The 24141-nt window shown below is 39.9% G+C and overlaps 1 non-coding gene across 1 annotated transcript; it reads right to left on the minus strand.

Moving 5' to 3' along the window:
* Positions 1-10958: 10958 nt before the first annotated feature.
* On the minus strand, positions 10959-11065 carry LOC111773672 (U6 spliceosomal RNA). Its single transcript, XR_002808368.1, has one exon. It is a non-coding gene; the product is annotated as a U6 spliceosomal RNA (small nuclear RNA).
* Between the last annotated feature and the right edge of the window lie 13076 nt (positions 11066-24141).

A 24141-nucleotide genomic window follows, 5' to 3' on the forward strand; every position in this document is an offset into this window, starting at 1 on the left:
GAAAATGAAGAGGTAAAACCACCTCTACTCACAGATGGTAGGGTATTATATAGAGAAAATCCTAAAGAATCCACACCAAAAACCTGTTAGAGATAATAAATAAACTCAGCAAAGTCTCAGGGTACTGGATCAACACATAAAAATCATTTGTATTTCTGAACACTAGCAATGAACAATCCAAAAAGAAATTAAGAAAACAATCTCTTTTACCATAGCATCAAAAAGAATAAAGCACTTTCAAAAGAAGTGGAAATGTTATACTCTGAAAGCTGCTTCGCATTGTTGAAAGAAAGGAAAGACCCAAACAAGTCAAAAGACATCCCATGTTCATGGATCAAAAGACTTAATATTTTTTAAGGTGAAAATACTACTCGAATTAATTTACACATTCAATGCAATCCTTATAAAAAATCCCAGCTGCCTTCTTTGTAAACATTAATTTAGAATTATCTTAATCCTATGGATAAAGGGACCCAAAAAATGGAAACTCAAGGGACTCAGAATAGCCAAACAATCTTGAAAAAGATCAAAGTTGAAAGTCTCACACTTTACCATTTTAAAACTTATTTTAAAGCTACAGTAACCAAGACACTATTGTACTGGCATAGGATAAACATGTGGATCAATGGAATAGAACTGAGAATTCAGAAATAAAGCCTCAAATACAGTCAACTGACTTTTGACAAGAGTACCAAAACAATTCAACAGAAAAAGAATGGTATTCTCAATAAATGCAGTAGGATAACTGCATAGCCACATGCAAAAGAATGAAGTTGGACCCCCTACCTCACGTTATATAAAAATTAACTCGAAACAGATTTTTGACCTAAACATACAAACTTAAACTAAAAACCTCGTAGAAGGTGATACAGGAGCAAATCTTTGTGATCTTGGTTAGGCAAGCCTTCTTAAATATGACACTAAAAGTACAAGCGACAAAAGAATAAAATAGATTACATCAAAAATTTATCAAAATGAAAAACCTTTGTACTTCAAAGGCTATCATTAAAAGTGAAAAGACAGGGGCCGGCTCCATGGCCAAGTGGTTAAGTTCGTGCGCTCTGCTGCCATGGCCCAGGGCTTGGATCCTGGGCGCAGACATGGCACTGCTCATCAGGCCACGTTGAGGCAGCATCCCACATCCCACAACTAGAAGGACCTGCAACTAAGATATACAACTGTGTACAGGGGGGGTTTGAGGAGATAAAGCAGAAAACAAAAAAAGATTGGCAACAGTTGTTAGCCCAGATGCCAATCCTTAAAAAAAAAAAAGAGAAGATTGGCAACAGTTGTTAGCCTAGGTGCCAATCTTTAGGAAAAAAAAAATGAAAAGACAGTGCACAGAATGAGAGAAAATATTTGCAAATCATATGTCTAGCAAAAGACTGGTATTTAGAATTTATAAAGGACTCTTACAACTCAATAATAAAAAGACAAATAACCCAATTAAAAAATGGACAAAGGATTTGAATAGACGTTTCTCCAAAGAAAGTATACAAATAAGTGCACAAAAAGATGTTCCACAAAACTGGTCATCAGAGAAATGGAAAACAAAACTACAATGAGATATCATTTTACATCCAATAGGATAACTATAATCAAAGAGAGAGATAACCACAAGTCCTGGGAAGGATATGAATAAATCAGAACCCTCTCACACTACTGGTGGGAATGTAAAATGCTACAGCCACTTTGGAAAACAATCTGGCAGTTCCTAAAACAATTAAACAGAGTTACCATATGACCCAGCAATTCCACTCCTAAGTACATATAATGGTCAATTTTATATGTCAACCTGGTTGGGCCGAGGTATTCCCAGATAGCTGGTTATATGTTATTTCTGGATACATCTGAGAGGGTGTTTCCAGAAGAGATTAGCATTTGAATTGGTGGCCTGAGTAAAGCAGAAGGCCCTCCTCAATGTGAGTGAGCATCGATCAATCCCTTGAGGGCCTGAATAGAACAAAAAGGCAAAGGAAGTTTGATTTTGCTCTCTGCCTGACAGCTGCGGCATTGATTTCCTGCCCTCAGCACTCCTGGTTATCAGGACTTCCTATCGGAATCTATATCATTAGCTCTATGGCTCTCAGGCCTTCAAACTACCACTGGCTTTCCTGGGACTCCAGCTTTCAGATGGCAATCATGGGGCTTCTCAGCCTCCATAATTGCATGAGCCAGTACTGTATAATATATATATATATCCTATTGGTTCTGTTTCTCTGGAGAATCCTGACTAATACAGTAAATACTCAAAAGAATTGAAAACAGGGACTCAAAGAAAAACATGTACACTATGTTCAAAGTAGCACTATTCACAGTAGCCAAAAGGTGGAAATAGCCCAAATGTCCATCAATGGATGAATAGATAAACAAAATGTGGTAGATCCATACAATTGAATATTATTCAACCGTAAAAAGAAATAAAGTACTGATACATGCTACAATTGGATGAACCTTGAAAACATTATGCAAAGCAAGAGAAGCGAGCCACAAAAGACGACATATTGTATAATTTCACTTATATAAAACATCCAGAATAGGTAACTCTATACAGACAGAAAGTAGATTAGTGATTGCCTGGAGCTGGAATGTTGGGGAGAAACGAGAAGTGACGGCTATTGGGTATGGGGTTTCTTTGTGGGGTGATAAAAATGTTCTAAAATTGGTTGTGGTGATGAATATGCTACTCTGTGAATGTTCTAAAAACCAGTGAATTGGTTTTCTCAGAAATACAATTCCAGGTGCATAAGAATACACATTCAAGGATGTTTATTGCATCATTGTTCATATTAACACAACAGTTCTCACACTTAGAATTATGATTAAGGTCATAGAGACAAAGTGATTGCCCATCTATAGGGGGATGTTGGGATTAATGTAGTACATTCATGAAATATGATACAGTCATTACAAAGCATGAATTCATTCCGTAACAATTATCTTGAAAGGATTTCCATGAGTTTTTACCAGTGAGAAAGACAAGTTGCGTAACTGTGTATATAATGTGGTCACATTTTAATAAAATAAGCAATGACCAAAAAACCTGCTTCCTATGCATATATGTGTATATCTATACACACAAATGTTGTACATGATCATCTGTGCGTAAAGAGAAGTGTGGAAGAATGCCCCAGGAGTGGGTTGTTCTTTGGAGTCGTGGGGAAAAATTATACTGGGTGGATTTTACAAGTAGGTACTGAAGTCAGCTATGGGTCTGACACCTCAGTTTAAAACCTGAAAATTTTAAAGCTACTAAAATTTAAGATTTGTGCAATTTAGAGGTTAGCTTCACAGGATCCAGTCTTTGCTGCTTACTAGTTGTGTATGACAACCTATCTTGGGCACATTACTTCACCTCCCTGTCCCTCAGTTTCCTCAACCAAAAAGGAGATGATAATAGTACCAACTTAGAGAGTGGTTGTGAGGATTGAAAATGTATAAAACACTCAAGTCATGTTATTTGCTATTATTATTATCTTATGGCTGGTTCTTTACTGCAAATTTTGTGCAAAACCGCAGCTTATTCCTGTTCAGTGAGTAAACAGATGTTATTTTTCTTTTCATTGGCTTTTCCTTCCTCTTCTCCCCACCTTTTTTCCGTAATGGAAGGAAGTGTGCTCCTGGCTTGTTCTGTGGCCACTCTGAAGTCATGGCAACACCCAACTGAGAAGTAGGCCAGGCATCAGGCAAGGCCAAGTGGTAATATAAATGGACTTAGCAGATTAGAAATATGGACAGCACATAGTGAAATGAGATTTATCTTGGGAGGAAAATGCAAACTAGTTTATCTATGAAGAAATAGTTCAATACATATTGAATCTGGAAGGGAAGAAGGGTGCATCTCATGAAGACAGATAAGCAACAGGGAGCAGAGGGGGCATTGGCAGGAGTTGGGCCAGAGCGTCCCTGATCCACACAGCAGGACCCCAGGAAAAGGAGATAACACTTCGTGAGACACACACTGATAAATATCTCCTCATCCTACCGGCTGTTCATTTTTGCTTGATTTAGATTTTTCAACTCTCATAGAGGCCAGTGGTCAAGTGGTTGATGTCATTGTGCACCAAAAGTATTTTTGTCAGTTGTGTTAATCATTATTTTGGCAGTTTTAACAACAAGTTAGAACAATCACAGACAGTATGAACTACTGCTGGGTACTGTGCCCTCATGACAAGCACAAACGCTAGATCTACTACAGAGGCATGTCTCGGTCACACTACATGGACACAGCTTTGGGCTCCAAGGCTAATGCCCAAAAATACACTCTTGTGCAGGGCTGGTGCTGGGTGCTGAGGGATCAGTGGTGTGGCTGCATCTCTAAGTCGATTGCAGTTGGAGCCTGCCTTTCTTCTCCCAGTGGTTCAGTTCACTGAAGGATGTTTGTGTCTGTAGACAGGAGCAATGGACTCCTCTTAATTCAGAACTAAGGCTTTAATATGAAGCTGATCAATAAAGAGGCAATCCTACATGAAATCCCTCCCCATCTTAATTGGCTTAAAATTAATATCAATTGAGATAACAAAGATAGCCAAATATAATGGAATAGGGCTGTGGAGACCAGGAAAGCAGTGGATCCAACAGAGGCTGTCAGGGTCTGGACAGGCCCATGCTGATTATAATTTTCCCACCTTCCACCAGGGATGCAGAACCCCCAGGGAGGAAGATCATCATCCTGGGAGAGACCCACATAAACCAGAAGGGTAACTTCCTGCTTCCTGACTATGACGGAAAAGAGTCCTCGAGAAATGGATTTACCCCCAAAGCAGAGCATTATGTCCTCTCAATTCTTCCTTCAAGACATCTTTGGATCTGTCCCCAACTCTTTGACACCACTGATTGTCCTTTAGTCCAAATCCCCACTGTGCAGGCCTCCAAACTAATCTCCCTGTCTCTCTGCCTCGAAGTCCTCCACCCTTCAACACCACCTCCAACTTCACTTGTCCTTTGAACAATGAATTGCGTGTATCCCAATGATCCATCTAAAGCACAAATCTGGTTATGTCAGCCCCTCATCCCCTAATTTAAAAACACTTAATTTGTTAATTCAGCAAAGGCTTAATGTGCACAGATGTGTCCCAGGCACTTGCTAGGCACTGAGAATATGATGATGAAAAAAAAAAAGCAAAGAAGCTCTCCCCTCATGAAGCTTAGAATCTTGTGGGGGAAAAGTGAAGACCAAACACTTACACAAAAAGCGATGATTAAGTGCTATGGAGAAAAGGAGGCTATGAGAACCTATCAGAGGCTCAATCTAGCCTGGGAGGTCAGGAGAAGACTTTCCTGAAGAAGCAACACGTGAGCAGAGATCTGAAAGATGAATAAGAACCAACCAGCCAGTGTTTCTTGTAACCTATTAGTAGGCTAAGGAAATTAATTAGTGTATCACAACCAACATCTTTTGAAATGAAATAATAGACTGGACTGTAGTACAGTTAAGAGAAAAGAACAGACGAAAATAGAATAGAGAATAGATCAAAATGTGCTGCAGGTAGCAATGGTTAGTATTATTTCATAAATGTTTGTAGAGAGTTGCAGTATAAAATGCATTTCTTACTGTGGGCTGTGAACTAGCCAGTGGGGGAAGCAGGGAGGATGGAAGCACATCCAAGAAAGGGAACACCTTCTGCAAAGGCTCAGTGGTGAGAGGAAGCAAAGGGCCTTTAGCCTCATTTTTAAGTTGGGAGAGAACTCATTCATCATCCATTCAGCAAATATTTATTTAGTTCTCTATCAAAGCAGCAGACACAATGGGAGTCACAAAGAAGATCAAGGCATCGTTCCTTGTCTTGATGAACTTATATGCCATCAGGAGAGACAGACTGGTATGTAAATAAATGTTGACTAAATTTGAAAAAAGTGCAAGAATAAATCAAGTATAACAAAGAGAGAGAGTGTGAAGAAATTGCTTCCAGCTAGGAAAGATCTGAGAGAGCTATATGAAAAAGGAGGCTTTTTCTCAAGACCTGGAAGGACAGGTAGGAACTCAACAGGTGAAAATGTTGGGGGAGGGGAGATACAGAGGTACAAACATTCCAGGATAATAGAGGGAGCAGAGGCATGGGAAAGTAGAGAGCATGTTTGGGGAACGCTGAGTTGGGCAGGAGCAACGGGTCTGGGAGTGGAGAGAAGGAGAGAGGCATGGAAAGAAAGACATAGGATGGTCTTTCTCCATCCATTATCCAATAGATGCTCCATTGTGCAGGCCTCCCCAGCCTGGCTGAAGAATTTGGACTTTGCTTTGCACCCCAAAAAAGAACCAATGAAAGTTTCTGGTCAGAGGAGTAACATACTCATTCCTGTGTGCTAGCAAGATTCCTCCAGCAGCAGTGTGCTGCAGAATAGATTAGTGGAAGCACCAGTGGGGAGAACCATGAGGAGGTAATTGCAAAATTCCTGAGTTACGTTGACTGGGGCCTCAACGAGGGCTGGGGCAGCAGGAATGCAAGTGAGGGACCACATGGGGAGGCACATCGGCTGGGGTGGGTTGGGACCTCTGGGAGATGATGGCTTCTTACAAGGATCAGAGCGGATCAGTATCTGCCTCAGCCTCTCACTGTGACAACACAGACCAGACAAGTCTTCTCACCTTCACTGCATTGGTTTTTCTCCCTGTGAATTGGGGAATGTAACTCTGGCCTCTGATACAATCATCAGGTACTAGAGAAATTAAAATGTGTTCAACCACATAAAGTGTTTACCGCTCACTGGAGTATACAACAATCTTAGCAGCCCCAAAAGAAAGTCAACTGCTTTAGAGTCACGGGACTAATGGGTCGTATTTTTCAGTCCTTAAAACCTTCTTATTGTTGAGCTGCCTCAATTTCCTTTATAAGGATATTTTTCCTTTTTGACGTTAAAAACTAAAAGAGCTGACAGTCATCATAAACGAAAATGAACATCAAAGCAGGAATGTATTCTGTAATGATATCATCAATGCACTTGGAAATCCCCAGGTGATACTATATGTCAATAAGGGCTTTCATTGTCAAAATCTGCTGATTTCCTCTATCTCTATGGGTCCTGGATTCTTGATTCACTAAAATCTGTTAGATCATAATCCCGTTAGGGAAACAAACAGAGCTATCTCATTCACCTGACACATCCTTATCACCCAGCACAGGCGGCACCCAATCACTGAATGAATGAGGGAACGACAGGTCCTCCCCTAGTGAGTACCAATGTATTCTCCTACCAGCGAGATGTCACAGAATTATTTCAATCAGATCTCTCTCACAACATATGAGAAAATATCCAATGGACCCAAGCACACTTTTTCTAGAGGAAAAAATTATATTTTTAAATATGTACATATATATATATTTCTAAAATTCTGAATTTTCATTCCTGAAAACTGACTTCTTTCTGCATCATTCTAATTTTTCTTAAAGATCTGTACATATATGACATGCTGAGGCAATAAGGTGTTTTCTGCATCATCATTTGAGTCAAGACTCTAGGTTATAAGTAACAAAACCTATTTAAACTGGCTCATATGATAGAAAAGCACAGGCTTGGGATGCCTTTGGGAATGCCTGAATCCACGTAGCCAAACCATGCCAGCAGGAATTTGTCTCTTTCCATCTCTTGGCTCTCCATTCCTCTGTGTTTCCTTCATTCTTGGTTGGGCTCTCCTTTATTAGAGGCAAAGAAGCCAGAAATTCTAGGCCCAAAGTTTTATGAATCTAAAAACCCGAGAGGAAAAAGAGAGTTTCTCTTTCCCAATGGCTCCTGCTAAAATCCCAGGGTTACCTACCACTGGCCCAGCTTGGGTCACATGCCCATCCCTGAATCCATCACTGGGATTTTATTGTATAAGGCCAGCCCTGGAACAAGAGAAATGAGATCAGCTCTACTTGAACCACAGAGAATATAAGCAGAGAAGGAGTGAGAGGAGGGGTGGGTTCCCAAAAGAAAATCAGGTGCTATTATCAAAAAGGGTAAATAGGTGCTGGGAAGACTAGACTGGCAAATGTCATCATCTCCATCTGTCTAGAGTGAAGTTGAATAGGGCCACATCTGATCGGCAGTCAGAAAGAAAGTGATTAAGCCTTTTGCCACTATTGATGCTATGCATGTGCTTAATGATAACAGATGAGATCCAGTGCCAGTGAGCAGCTGCAGAAAAGGAGCCAGCAGTGTTGGGAGTGGAAGCCAAGTGGCAATCCGTCTTACAGCCTAAGAGTTCCCCCAAGTCTGTTTTACTACATGAAATGCCCAAACTGACTCAGGCACTTTTCAAGTTGCAAAACTTGCTCTCATACTCAGCAGATATATTTGAAACTGTTTTATGACCAACAGTTAAACAGGAGGAAATTAAGGGAGAAAAATCAAGGATACAGCTTCATGCATAAAACTCAGCCAGACAATTAAACAGAGCCCACATTAATCACATGTCAGTTAGGCCTCAGTGATTTGATAGTTATTCGGTGGCAGAAATAAGCCAATCCTGGTAGGCAAAGAGGGTTGATGCCAATATAGCTGAAAGACTTCAATGCAGGGCCCCTATCATTAATTAATTAAGTAATCACTCTCTTTGTGGTATTTGTGTGATATTTGGCAATTAGGTATTTTAGTGTTTCTCTCCTTTAGCTCCAGCTCTTTATCACACTCAACATTCCTTTATCCAGACGTTCCAGTGGAAGATGAGATGTGTTTTTAATAATAATAAAACCCTTGTATTTGTGGATCACTTTGTACTTTATAAAATGGCTCACTAGAGTCTTCCAGCAGCCTTTGAAGATAAGCAGGGCAAATATTATTCTCCCAAGTAACTACCAGAGTGTCTAGCTTGGAGTCAGACTTGAAAAATGCCAGCAGAACCCGATTCTCTTGCAGGAGGAGTAAGGCATCTTCTCATTCTGATGGTGGAGCGTACCGAGCCTTGGTTCTGGGGTAAGGTACACACAGAGGGACCCATCTAGTCAGAACAGAGTCAACTTTAGTACTTAGAGTCCCTGAAGCCACAAATCAGCCCTACACAACTGCAAAGGCATTAAATATACCTGGGCTTAAAAGGAAATCTCCCAGGCCTAGAAACAATAATTCTGTAGAGGGGGAAGAAAAGCAATCAAACAGAAAACCTGAATAGATGCATCTCACTAAATTGCTTTAATGACTCTCCTACTGCATTCTAGTTAAGAATTCTTCATATCTCCTTGAAATGCATTATCCCATAGTCCTCACCCTCTGTGGACCAGAAGTATGAGCATTTGTATGACTTTGAGAAATCTTATAGGAAAGAGGCAAGGTCCTGCATTGCTGGGATATGTCTCATATCTTTCAGATGAATCTTTCTCAGGGCTGCTAATACAGTAAATGTATTCAGGAAGTGGTCCTTTGTTTTAATGGGAAAAATATTGGCTCATTGAATTAATGCTGGTTAGCTTTTTGCGTGACTCTGAGGTCCGTTCTTGGAACTACTACCCCTAAAAATGTTAATTATAGAAACAAGGGAAGCTGAATTCACTCTCTAAATTAGTCACTAATTCATACGTATAGTCTATAAACTTTTTCAGGAAGATGATGCCAAGTTCTACAGTGGTTCAGAGGACGTAAAGATGAAAAGTTACAGTCCCTGACCTCAATGGTTAGACATGCAAGCCAACCATTACAGCAGCAGCAACAGCAGCAACAGCAGCAGATGTTCTTGAGCACTCACCATTGTCCAGGCACTGTGCCCTTGCCTTCCTTGTATAAATTCTTCTAATCCTTCCCAGAGACACTAAGGTAGGTATTGTTATTAATCCCACTTTACAAGTGAGTAAATTGAGACTCAAAGTGGTTAAGTGACTTGCCCAAGCTCAAATGGCCAGTTAGAGGTGGAACTGGAGCCAAGGTCATGCCTACGACACATACTCGTAACTCCGTACCATGAGAACACTAGCCATGGCATGGATAAAGTACAGCGGTAGCACCAGGGAAGAAGCAGTAAGATATCCATGAAGGGGTTAGTTAAGCATCACAGGAGAGAGAGGATTTAAGCTGACACCTAATAAATTCGTAGCATTTTTTCAGGCTGAATAGCCTGGAAAAGACATTCCAAGCAAAGGATATAGTATGGCTGAAGCACAAAGGAAGGACGAAGGCTGGTGTGTTCTGTGACGTATAACTAGATCAGGGTGGCTTGGGCGATGAGCCAAGGTTCAGGAGTAACGGGAGACAAGGCCAGTGAAGAAAGTAGGATCTAAATACCATGACTTAATTATAAAGGGTATCTATGTAATTGTCTTCAGATACAAAACAAATCCATCATCTAATTTTGTCTGGCAATTCATAGTTCTCACTGCCTGATTAACATCAGAGTGAACTTGACTTTGGTTTGCTGGGGTCTAGTCTCCTTGATGAACAGGCTAATTTTACTGTTACAGTTTAATGTCAAAGGTCACTTCACACAAAAACCATGTTTGTTTTGGTCTTGTTTTCCACCCTAAGGGAGATTTAAAATGTTACAAATTATCTCCGACTCTAAGCTAATCAGTTTAGATTTACAAATTTGAATTCATCCAAATGTATCCTTACTCTACATAATCGCAAATGTGCATAAATATAATTGATTTAAAAAGACTAGAAGAAAATACACCAATATTTTACAGTTGCCTTTAAATACTGGAAAATTTTGTATAGCTTTGAAATTTTCTGTAATGAACATGTATCATTCTTACGAATACAGAAAGAAATTCTTCTAGAGTGGAGACCAGATTTTTTTAATTTTATTTTGTTTTATTTTAAGATTTATCTTTATCATAAGTAATACAAATGTAAAAGTAACAACAATATACAATTGTCAAAGGTAAGAAAATTACATCTACTAGAATGTGAAAGCTCACTGTAATCCCACCCCCAAGATTATTTGGTGAACATGACTCCAGAATATTTTTCTGTGTGAATACCAAAAATGTGTGGCTGTGTGCATATGTGTAGGTACAGTTTGCTTGCAAAAACTATATCATTATACATAGAAAAATATGGAATGTTTCACGAATTTGCATGTCACCCTTGCATAGGGGCCATGCTCATCTTCTCTGTATTGTTCCAATTTTAGTATATGTGTTGCTGAAGCAAGCACCAGACATCTTTTAAATCAAAGTCATATGGGCATATAGTTCAAAATTCAAATTTTCCCAAAAAACTAATAACAAAACCAATACTTTGCCCTTCACTGCCACCCTCATTCAGTCCTCCCAAAGTCAACCCACTAATGCTTTAACGTGTTTATTCTTTAGTGACATAGGCATACTGTAGTTCTTCTATAGCTTTATGGTCTACAGGAGTTTATGTACTATTTCTGAATTTGTCCATTTTATTGTATTTATTTAATTTTTGATGAGGAAGATTAGCCTTGAGCTAACATCTGTTGCCAGTCCTCCTCTTTTCACTTGAGGAAGATTGGCCCTGAGCTAACATCCATGCCAATCTTCCTCTATTTTGTGTGTGGGATGCTGTCACAGCATGGCTCGAGGAGCAGTGTGTAGGTCCACATCCAAGATCTAAACCCACGAACCCCGGGCCACCAAAGCAGAGTGTGTGAAATTAACCAGTACGCCACCAGGCAGACCCCTGAATTTGTCCATTTTAGACATTCAACTTCCTGCTATAAGATGTAGCTCACTTATATCACCTCCCACCTGTCCTCAACAACTTCTCAATATAGTTATAACATATTTAGTTTCTCTACTGTTTGGCTACCTTTGAAATTTTAGATAATAAACATACACTATCATTTCTTATTCCACCAGGTGTAGCCAGTCTCTCTTACGTCCACGGGTACAATGAGAACACTGGTGCTCCCAGCCTCACCTTCAGCTCTTCTCTCTCCCTTCTTCAGCATTCCAATCTTAGAGTATTCAAATTGATAATATTTACATTTGGTTCTGGAATTATAATTAAATCTTCCATGCTTTCTCTACCAGTTCATTCTTAAATTTGAAAACTAATAACAGCATTTACATTATTGTGACTATATAAACATCATTCATGGGGGAGGCAGGTGGTATTCTGTGAGTATAATTTCTTTCTCATACATGTCTTTGTTTCTCCTGAGTCTAACACTATTTTTAAATTTTCCATTACACGACATATTCTCCAAAGTCTCCTTTTTCTGCAGGAGACCTCTCTCCCAGGGCCCTCTGTCCTCCTGCTTTGACCTGGGTTGTGTGTTCTGCAGGTGCAATGGACAGTGTGGTGATTCCCCCAAATCCATTCCATTGCAGAAGATTAGACTGAGGCAACAGTTGCAATGTCAGTGAGGACATTCCCAGACCCCTTTCCTAAAGTGCCATCACCCTCAGACACTTCCTATCCCCTCCTCTGCTTTATTTGTCACACTAGCACATATCACCTTAACACACAGATATTTTACCCACTTGTTTATCATCTGTTTACCTGAACGTAAGCTCCAGGAAGGCGGGGAATTTCATCTGTCTGATTTTCTGCTTTACCCCTAGGGCTGAGCGCAGTGTCTGACACACAGTAAGCACTGAGCGGAAGAATCAAAGCCACTCCATCTCCTTTGCTGGAGACTCTTCCGGGAATGGGTAGCCTTCCTAGGCCAATTTGGGGCAATGAAATGTAAGGAGATATTTCCCAGGGAGAAGTCTCTCTCTCCTGCTAGGTGTGGACAAAGAAGCAGTTGCTCAGGTTGCTTCTGGCGGCCATCTTATGACAGGAGGAAAGGCAGCTTTAGGATGAAACCAATAGCAAGGATGACAGGGCAGAAACGTGGTAAGAGTCTGGGTCTTTGTTGATCTTTGAACCATTAAATCAATTTGAGAGACCTCTCTACCTCTAGTTTTTGTTTAAGCCAATTTGAGTTTGATTTTCTATTACATGCAGTGAAAGAATCTCACCTGTTATGTTAGTTCTGCTGAATACCTGCCATCTTAAGAACTCCCTTCACTGCCTTTCCGAACCTAGGTCACACTTTGATGCACCCCACATCGTCACTTTTTTGGTTTAATCTCTTGTTTTCCTGGAACACATACTGGATAACTTTCTGAGAAGTCATATTTTCCTAAGTCCTTGAATGTCTTAACATGTTTTAATTTCTTCCATATATTTCATTGATGAGTTGGATAGCTATGGGATTCTAGACTGATCATAATATCTCAGAATTTTGAAAACATCACTCAGATTGCCTTCTACCATCCACTGCTGTTGATGTGCTATTTGGGAGATCTAGCTTTATTCCGGGAAATAGGATTGCCATGTTTAGCAAGTAAAAATACAGGATGCTGATTAAATTTGCATTCCCAATAAATAAGGAAATATTTTGAACATACTTATTCTAAAAAATTATCCATTGTTTATATGAACTTAAAATTTAACTGGGTGTCCTGCATTTTATCCATTAATATTGTTAGGAAAACTTTTAGGATATTCTCTTTATTCTTGATATTCTGCAAGTTCACAGTATTTCTAATTGTGAATCTTTAAAAAAAAAAATCATTCTATTAGTGCTAATTGAGTCCCGGGAAAGAGGGTAGGTTCTTGTTGACACATTTAACCGATGAGTCACCATTCCTTCCAGGCCCCTCGCCCCTGTCAGCTTGGATTTGAGGAACTGGAGCAAGAAAAAACAATGTAAAAAGTTTCATCAACCTTAGAGTTTGAAAATCTTTAAAGAAAGTAATTATCAGAGCAGAGGCATAGGAAGACATGTCTACTCCATATAGGGCCCAGTCGTCTGGCTGAATTATCTGGTTTCAAACCTGGCCACCCAACTGGTATTTCACACACACGTCAGTGAACAATGTTAGGAAAAGACTCAGAGTTCAGGCTTTGAAAGAGTGAATATTCTGGACACATCCAGAATTTGCCATGTAATTGCTCTACTGTGAACATAGGATAGAGATATACTATCTTCACAGGAGAAAATGATTTGCTTGTGAGATACATATTTCCCAGGGTTATCTCTGAGTGAACTAGCCAGAAAGTAAGTGAAGAGGCAGAGAGATAAGAAGAAATCATTTTGGAAAGTAGTGGTAAAATCAGGCAAGGTGAAAAAAGGTCAAAGAAATTAGGAGGAGAGCTGCAGTATTAGAGAGGAGAAGATTAAAAAATGACTTCAGAATCATTGAACTGGACGTGACCTTAGAAACCATCTAGCCAGCCCTTCCTTTTACTGGTGACAGTACCCAGGCTAAGAGAGTGGAAGAGACTCACCCAGAGTCACAGAACCAGACTAGACCAGTTCCCATGATTCCCAGTCCGGTGTTTATTCCACTCCATTGCTGCTGCCATTTGGGACCTATTGCACAACAACCCTATTTAATCATCTTGACAGCCTCTGAGAATGATAAACTTTCTCTGCAATGATCTGACTCAGCTCAGGGTAGCAGCTTCACCAAATGCCCCATTAAAATGCAGTCAGCTCAGTGGGGTGGGAGGAGGGTTTCGGGGGGCTTGGAAAATGTTCTCCTGACAAAAATATTGCCTGCACCCACCTGCCTGTGTGCCTGAAATTAAACCTTGAAAATGTCTGTTGTAATGCAAATGACGAACTTTAACATTTTGCATGCATCTTTGTAGAGGCTCCTTAACAAGGAAGAAAGCCTTGATGGTATGTGACACAGGACAAATACGTTTTGATTGGACAGGGGTAGAGTGATTAGACAATAGTCTGAAATGCATTAGGATCCATCAGGTACAAATGGCAGCACGTGCCTACTTCACCGTCGTCATTTCATATCAGAACAAAGCAACAGATTGCTTTGTGCTCTAATCATTTTCCTGTCATCAGATTTCGCTTTTGGTATCTGATGTCACAGTAAGATATTTTAGTAGGCCTAGTTTCCCTGATTACTTGAATAATTCACATTTTGTATCTGAATATGGGATGTTATCAACAGAAAAAAGTCTCTTTAAATGACAATTTTGATTTCAGCATCAAGAATTGCTATGTCTAGACCCAAACTTGAAAATGTATTTCCCACACATAAAGGTCATTTCCCTTCTCTTTGTGGTCAAAAGTTAAGGAAATGAAGATTAAAAGATAGCCACTGGTTTTTGTCAAAGAAGAGGTAACTTGAACCAGAGAAGACGTAATAGAGTGAGAGATGCCAAGGGTGGATTGCCATGCCTTGTTAAGAAGAGAATGCGGGTGACAAAGTAGGGAAAATTAATGTAGACAACATTTTAAGAAGCTTGACTATGATCAAAAAGAGAAAATGTTTTATTGAAATGTTTGGTTGGATATTGATTGGTTGGTCGATTTTAAAGGTAGGAGAGACTTGAACATTTCCATTACCTTGGGGGAATGAGTCGGGACCTCAGCATCTTCACTGCATATTGAAGAAATGCCAATGCCGCTGTAAACAGAAAGTCTGTCCAAGGTCACCAGGCCAAATGGCCAAAGTATCAGAACTGAAATCCTGGTCCTTCCACAGCTTCTTCTCTTGAATGCATGCTGTCTCTCCATTTTGCAAATGTTTGTGGTTTTTGATGGGTCATGGGAGGATATACATGTTCATTTCTGTAAAAATACTTTTGGAAAGAGCTATAAGGGCCTCTTGGGCATGGTGGGGATAAAGACAGCAAATATGCGATTAAGTAAACACTTTTCATTTGCCAGACCCTAGGGTAAGCCCCTTACCTATAATAAGTTATTCAACCCTCAAGTAACTATATGAAGCAGATAAGGTTCTCATCTCTATTTCACAAATAAATAAACTGAGGCTCAAAGGGATTAAGTAACTCACCCAAAATCACACAGTCTGCAAAGGCTAAATCAAGGACCCCACAGCCTTAACCACCAGATAATACTGTCGCTCACAGGAATGCAGAGTAATAGTGATTTAATACTGCAAATTAGTTAATAATATTTTTAAATGTCCTGACTCACTTTTTCCAGGCAAAGTCATATTTATTGTCCTATTTTATCTTGTTTTGCTTTCAGAATAACCCTGTAAGACAACTAAGGCAGAGAACATTATCTCCATTTGAGAATAGAGACCCTAAAGCACATTCTCTTTCTCTCTCTCTCTCTCTCACCTACATACAAACACACACACACGCACACGCGCGCGCACACACACACACACACACACAAGCCCATTAGGGAAGGAAACCCATTAGAGATGGGGGTAACAGAGCCTGGGCCAGCTCAGTGACCAAATTTGCTGCAGAGCTGCCAGGAGCCTTAAGGGAAGAGATTAAGTCCTCTGCTGTTTTTAGCAAGTAGCACCTGGTGTCCAGGGTGGAGAAAATAAACCCATTCCATCAAAATGCCAGAACATAGGCCCTCGAGCTGCTTTACCAGAGGACCAGGTAAGACGATTCATAATTAATAACCAAGGAAACTATTTCTAAGTGGAACAAACTCTTAAAAAAAATAGATGTAGCAGGTCTTGACCACTCCTAGACTTCTTCCCTCTTCCAACTGACCTACAGTGAGTCTCTTGGCATCACAGGGCTTTTTGGTGAGACAGTGATTTGCAATTAGCCTTAGGTTTAATAGAGTAAACACAAGTTGGTCCCACATGCTCTTGATACATAACAGACTAGTTTAAAAGACAGTAGCCATCAGTTATGAAAAAAAATCACTAGTTTGAAAAAGGAAGGTCATCTTAGGTATGGTTTGTTGATAATTTTGGGACAAAGTCTATGTCTTATTCATCTTTGCACCCTCAGCACCCAGCACAAGGTCAATGCCCAATAAATTTTGTTTAATGACTTATGAATATAGCCAAGATATAATAGAGGCTAAGTCTGCCACTATGCTTCAATTCTCAAAATCCAGTGATTATACTCAGAAAAATCTAATTAGTTGGACAGAGGGGAAATTGAAATGACACCAGATAACTCTAGCTTAAATTTTCCAGGGAATTGCCCCAACTTTTGACTTGCACATCTTATAGCATTCTGATGTTATTGGAAGCAATTCCATTATTGGTGGGTCCTGTTCTAGGCCAACCTGTAAAATTCTTTTATCCTAACATAGAAGAATAATGTTCGATAGTTTTACAGAACCATATTCCCGTTGTAATCATGTTGACTTGACAACAATTATTTGGAGTTCTAATCTGAGATGTCAAAAAGAGATCTTCTCCTGCTGGAGTCCCAGCTTCAGATTCAGGAACTCCTTCTTAACCCTCTTTCTACTCTGTCTTGCATTCTATTATCTGTACCCTGCTACCCACCCTGCTCTGTACCCAAGTGAAATCTGCTTCTCCTCCTCTTGTTTCCTGAATCTCAGTGAACGGTGCCACCATCTACCTGGTGATTCAACATTGACACTTTGGAATCATCCTCCCTGAATATGTCTCCTCATTCCCATAACATACATCCATGTCTGCACACGTGTCTAAAGGCTATCAGGAGCCAATGATTCTACATCAGCCACTACTGTCGCTCAGGACGTTCTTTCTGGACTACTGCAAGATGTTTCTGGGTTCCAGAGAGAAGAAAGTTATAAACGCGGTAAGTCTTCTTGCCATTTCTAGGCATATAAAATTTACCTGAATTCCTAGCTTAGTAAGTGTACTCAGGTGAGTACAACATTGAGATAAGAGATGAAATTCTAGAAGTGGATAAACTCTCCAAAAGAGGTGCAATCATTCTTCAGGACCTTTGAGAGAACCAGCAAAGGAAGCAGATAAGTAGAACTAGGCGAATGCTATGCAGACTAGGGCTGTAAATAGTGCCAAATGCTGGAGAGAAGTCAGGTTTGATATTCCATTCATAGGTTTTCTTTCTGGTCCTTGAACTCTTCAAGTCTGTTCCTGTTTCAGGGCTTTTGCACCAGGTGTTTCTCCTGACTGGAATCCTCTGCCCCCATATCTTTGCATTGCTGTTGATTTCTCACCATTCAAGTCTCAACACAAATGACTGTGCCGTAAAGACTTTCGTCAATCACTCTTGTCCTATTTCCCCATTTTACTTTCTTCATAGCAATGATTGCTATTTGAAACTATGTTATTGATTAATTTGTTTACTTGGCTCTCATCTCCCTAGCCTTCACAGAGGTAAGCTCCATGAGAGAAGAGATCATGTCGAGGGGATTCACTTTAGTGTTTATAACAATATCTGACACATAGAAGGCACCCTATAAATATTGACAAATGAGTAAATGAAATAAGACAAGCAATGAGAACAGGCAATTAGATTTGAAGTTTAGGAGACTATTGAGGACCTTGAACTGAACAGTTTGAACTATTGTTGTAACAGACACTTATTGTTGGGTTTAGAGAAATATGATTCAAAATGCCACGTATAGATTTGTGTTAGTATGACACATGTAGGAACAAGCATCTAACACACTTATCGTATGGCACTGCCAATGCTACATTTTAATTTCTAGAATAATCAATACATTTTGAACTAATAAAAACAAGGCAACCTGTTATTTGGATCTTTGCAAAAGCAGCTACTGTTTCCCCCTTCATTTCCTCTGGTGAGGGACTTTGGTTTTCTCAACAATATCAAGTGGAGACTAACCCGGCAGATCACCAGGTGGGTTGTTTGACCACCCCACAGAGGTCAGTGAGTAAGAAGCACTGTCCCTGAGCCCTCACTTCCAGAATTCTTGGGAAATGAGAGAGTCCTGTGACTGGAGAGTTTGGATCCTGCCGTCTCTGCCAGTGCGGAAGGCACATACAAGGGTGATAGGTCAAACTGTCTTCCCAGGATTCGAATCTAGTGAACAGGCTTCATTGGGCTCATGCAGTGGAATGAAATTAATCATCAACATTTTCAAAATCAAGAGACTTCACCTAAAATAAAGATTTCCAGCATCTCTTAAAAATGCAGAAGTTATGGGGGCTGGCCCAGTGGCATAGTGGTTAAGTTCACGCACTCCAAATTGGCAGCCCAGGGTTCACAGGTTCGGATCCTTGGCATGGATCTAGCACCCCTCATCAAGCCACTCTGTGGTGGCATCCCACATAAACCGGAGGAAGATTGGCATAGATGTTAGCTCAGCAACAATCTTCCTCAAGCAAAAAGAGGAAGATTGGAAGCAGATGTTAGCTCAGGGCCAACTTCCTCACACACAAAAGAAAATGCAGAAGTTCTAGAAATAGTGGTTCTCAAATTCCCACATGACAACAATCACTTGACATGGAGTAGCAGCTGCCCGCTTTAAATGGTATTTGTGGTCTCAATGCTGCCACAGTCCCCAGCATGCCACCTATGTAACACCTCGCCTGCTTCACTTATTTATATTAACTGCATGGCCCTGAAGGCATTTGAGTTTGAGGTCCCCTACTATGAAATATAACCATCAGATGACTATAAGAATGGGGGACTGAGAATAATTGGGAAGATAAAGTATCTACAAGGAATCACAGTGTCCATTTTCCTAAAATAGCAGTAAATCGATAGCACGTTGCTGTGGGCATGGCGCTTGTAATTGTATGTATTATAAAGATATTTATAAGGATGTTGTATGCTATTTCACACAGTGTCCCCTTAAAGTAATCTTGGGAAAATGTGCATACGTGTGCACACATGCATACACATGTGCACATAGTAGATACTCAGTGAGTATTTATTGAATAAATTAATGAGAAGCTCAAGAGTGTTCATCAAAATCCTAAACCTTAAATATAATTGTGAACTACTGAATGGTTTCTGAATCTACCATAGTTATCTTTTTTCTCTTATTTTCCCCCAGTTTCAACCCAAGACTGAGAATAGAGCAGAGATGTACTTAAAGACCATTAATTAATTATAAATAGAGCTGATTGATTGATCATCAATTAGTCCGTTCATATTAGTTTGATGTGGTTTGACAGTGCATCCGTTGCATTAGTGAAGGCAGGACTTCTCCGTTTGGAGGTATGGGCACTGGTCCTGGCTCTGCCACTAACTGGCTGTGGTTCTTTGAACAAGTCACTTGGCTCACCAGCCAAACTTTGCTCGTTTGTAAAACTATATGATCTCCAGGGCTCCTCTCTACTTTATGTTCTCTGTTTCTGTGAAAAATAAAGACACGTGAGAACTAAGAGGCTGGAAACAAAGCCAGCAGAGTCTAGCAAGGAAAGACCAAGAAGAGAGGTTTTTTTTTTTCCCCGATAATTAAGGCAGAGGCCTCCAAATGCCTGAGCAGAAATCCATGGAGGGACAAGAGTGGAACGTGAACTCATTAGCAGGATGTTGAGTAAAACTCAGAGAGGAAAGGAGAATAATGGGAAGGGAGTCCGACTAGAGATAGAGAGAATTCTAAGGAAAGAATTGAAAAAGTGCTGCTAATTAGGTCATTTAGAAACTGAACAACTGAACGTAATTCTTGCTGAAGCAATAAGAAAATAGCCAGGGGGTGCATGACAGTAACAAGAATACGTGCTAATAGACAAAAACAGGATCCCCAAGGAACTTAGGACAATAAGCCCCATGAAAGCTAACAGAAGTCAGGTGGATAACAACACCTGAATTTCAACACAGATTTTGAAAACATACAGAGTAAGCACATAGTAAGTGCTTAGAAAACATTTGTTGAATCAAATTATATTATTAAAAGCTCAGGTGTTCTTCACTATTTAAAAAACGTAACATAAAGAAAACGGAAAATACGAAAAACCTCAGTTATTCCTTTTTACAAAAGGATTCACTACAAGTATATTTTAAACAGAAACCTTCATCTTTAAAATATAAAATTAAAATATTTCTATTTACCATGGTTTTTCATTAACAAACATATTCAAATAAGGTAGAGTTCAGAATTGATGCATTATTTAGTTTTTCATCCACTTTGCCTAACACAGTATCAGGCACAGTTATATAGGATAACCATCCTAAAATATAGGATAGTTAAATAACTTTCAATAAGTGAATACATGTGTTTGGTTAACTACTGCTACATAACAAACCACTCTAGTCTAATGGCTTAAAACAACAATGACTTTCTTATCTCTTGCACTTCCATAGGTTGACCAGGTTCAGTGAGAAGTTCTGGTGGTCTCAACTGAATTCTCTCATGTGCTTACAGTCAGATGGCCACTAGGCATGGAGTTATCTGGAGGCTCGATGGGGATGCTGCGGTGACTTGGCCCCTCTCCTTCTTCACATAGTGCCAAGGCTCTCCCTCTCCACGTGGATTCTACAGGTGGTCTTTCCAGCAGAGCACTCAGACTTCTTACATGGTGGTGGCTCAGGGATCCCCAAAACACAAAATCAGAAGCTGCCAGGGCTTCTTAAGACTTTGGCCTCATCATACTCAATGGGGAAAAACTGAAAACCATCCCTTTGAAAAGAGGAATAAAACAAGGGTGCCCACTCTCACCACTCTTATTCAACATAGTACTAGAGGTTTTGGACAGAGCAATTAGGCAAGAAGAAGAATTAACAGGAATCCAAATAGGCACTGAAGAAGAGAAACTCTCGTTGTTTGCAGATGACATGATTTTATACATAGAAAACCCTAAAGAATCCATTGGAAAACTATTAGAAATAATCAACAACAACAGCAAAGTTTCAGGGTACAAAGTCAATTTACAAAAATCAGTAGCATTTCTATATTCTAATAACGAACTAACATAACAAGAACTCAAGAATACAATCCCATTTACAATTGCAACAAAAAGAATAAAATATCTAGGAATAAATTTAACCAGAGGTGAAAGACCTATTCAAAGAAAACTATAAGACATCAATGAAAGAAATCAATAATGACATAAAGAAATGGAAAGATATTCCAAGCACGTGGATTGAAGAATAAACATAGTTAAAATCTACAGATTCAATGCAATCTCAATCAGAATCCCAATGACATTCTTCACAGAAATAGAACAAAGAATCTTAAAATTCATATGGGGCAATAAAAGACCCCGAATAGCCAAAGCAATCCTGAGAAACAAGAGCAAAGCTGGTGGCATCTCAATCCCTGACTTCAAAATATATTACAAAGCTATAGTAATCAAAACAGCATGGTGCTGGTACAAGAACAGACACACAGATCAATGGAACATAATTGAAAGCCCAGGAATAAAATTACACATCTTTGGACAGTTATTCTTTGACAAAGGAGCCAAGAACGTAAAATGGAGAAAGGAAAGCCTCTTCAATAAATGGTGCTGGGAAAACTGGACAGCCACATGCAAAAGAATGAAAGTAGACTATTATCTTTCCCCATACACAAAAATAGACTCAAAATGGACCAAAGACTTGAAGGTAAGACCTGAAACCATAAACTGCTAGCAGAAAATATGGGCAGAACACTCTTTGACATCAGACTTAAAAGGATCTTTTCGAATACCATGTCTACTTAGACAAGGGAAACAAAAGAAAAAATTAATGAGTGGGACTTCATCAGACTAAAGAGCTTCCAGAAGGCAAAGGAAACCAAGACCAAAATGAAAAAACAACCCACCAACTGGGAGAAAATATTTGCAAATCATATATCCAATAAGGGGTTAATCTCCATAATATATAAAAACTCACACAAATGAACTACAAAAAAACAACCCAATCAAAACGTGGCCAGAGGATATGGATAGACATTTTTCCAAAGAAGATATACAGATGACTAATAGGCACTTGAAAAGATGCTCAACATCACTAATCATCAGGGAACTGCAAATCAAAACTATACTTAGATCATCATCTTACACCCGTTAGAATGGCTATAATCACCAAGACAAAAAACAACAAATGTTGGAGAGAATGTGGAGAAAAGGGAACCCTCATCCACTGCTGGGGGGAACGCAAACTGGTGCAGCCACTGTGGAAAACAGTATGGGGGGTTCTCAAAAAGTTTAAAGTAGAAATATCATATGACCCAGCTATCGCACTACTGGAAATACAACAATACAAAGAAAATTATGCACCCCTATGTTCATTGCACCATTATTCACAATAGCCAAGATGCGGAAGCAACCCAAGTGCCCATCAACTGATGACTGCATAAAGAAGATGTGGTGTACATATACAATGAATACTACTCAGCCGTAAAGAAAGACAAAATCATCCCATTTGCAACCACCTGGATGTACCTTGAGGGCATTATGTTAAGGGAAACAAGCCACAAAGAGAAAGGCAAACACCATATGATTTCACTCATATGTGGAATATAAACAAACTTAACGGACAAAGAGAACAAATTAGTGGTTACCGGGGGAAGGAGAGTAGAGGGTGGGTAAAAGGGGTGAAGGGACACACTTATATCGTGTATGACAAATAATACTGTAAAACTGAAAGTTCACAATGTTATAAGCTATTATGACCCCAATAGAAAAAACAAAAGACTTTGGCCTGGAGCTGGCACATTGTCACCTCTGCCATACTCCGTTGGTTAAAGCAGGTCACAGGACCAGCCCAGATTCAATGAGTGAGGGAACTACAGAGAATACAAACAGATGGTGTGATTCACTGAGGCATTTTTTATAGACTAGCTAGTTTGCCCTCTAGTGAGTTTGCCCTCACTTTGGGCCTTCGACATCCAATGAGGCAGGAAACAGGCTTAGAGCTATGCAGCTACAAACATGGGCCATTCTTATGAGCCAGAGCCCAGAGAAGGAAACCAGGAGATGAGAAGAACATTCCTACAAGAAAAATTATGCCTTAATCAAGGAACATCCCCTGCCTCAAGTCAGAGAAATTGGGACATGTGCCAGGCTGGATTTCAGAATTGCTATAATCAGGGACTGTTCATGTCTCCCTTTCTCCCTCTTTTTGAACAGGGGAGTCAATTGTAGTTTTCCTGTCTCTTTCATCATTATATATTGGATGGTTGGGAGGCAGATAACCTGTCCTTCTTCACCAGTCTCTGCACTCAAGGGAGGGCACATGAAGGACTGCCCCCTAAAGCCCCATCCGTGCTGGCACCTGATTTAGTGGGCAATATCCTGGACTTTACACTGATGCCTTATTGGAATGAGATTTGCAGGGGTGAGCGTATTTTTCATGTAGGAAGGACATGAATCATTAAGAGCCAAAGGATGCTAACTAGTCTCCAATGATGGCTCCCAATGAACCACACCTCCCTGCATTCACATCTTTGTGTAGATCCCTGACCGAAGCTGGCTTCCCTGAGACTTGATTTAACCAATAGAATATGGCAGAACTGACACTTCGCCAGTTAGGACCTAAGCTTTCTAGGCCTAGCAGTTTCTACTTCTTCAATTTTGGAAAACTTGAGCCTCCATGTAAGAAGTCTGACTCCCCTTCTGGAAAGACCACATTGAGGGATGACATGGAGAGGCCACATGG

The sequence above is a fragment of the Equus caballus genome, chromosome 5 (genome assembly GCF_041296265.1).
Source record: "Equus caballus isolate H_3958 breed thoroughbred chromosome 5, TB-T2T, whole genome shotgun sequence".
Taxonomy (NCBI): Eukaryota; Metazoa; Chordata; class Mammalia; order Perissodactyla; family Equidae; genus Equus; species Equus caballus.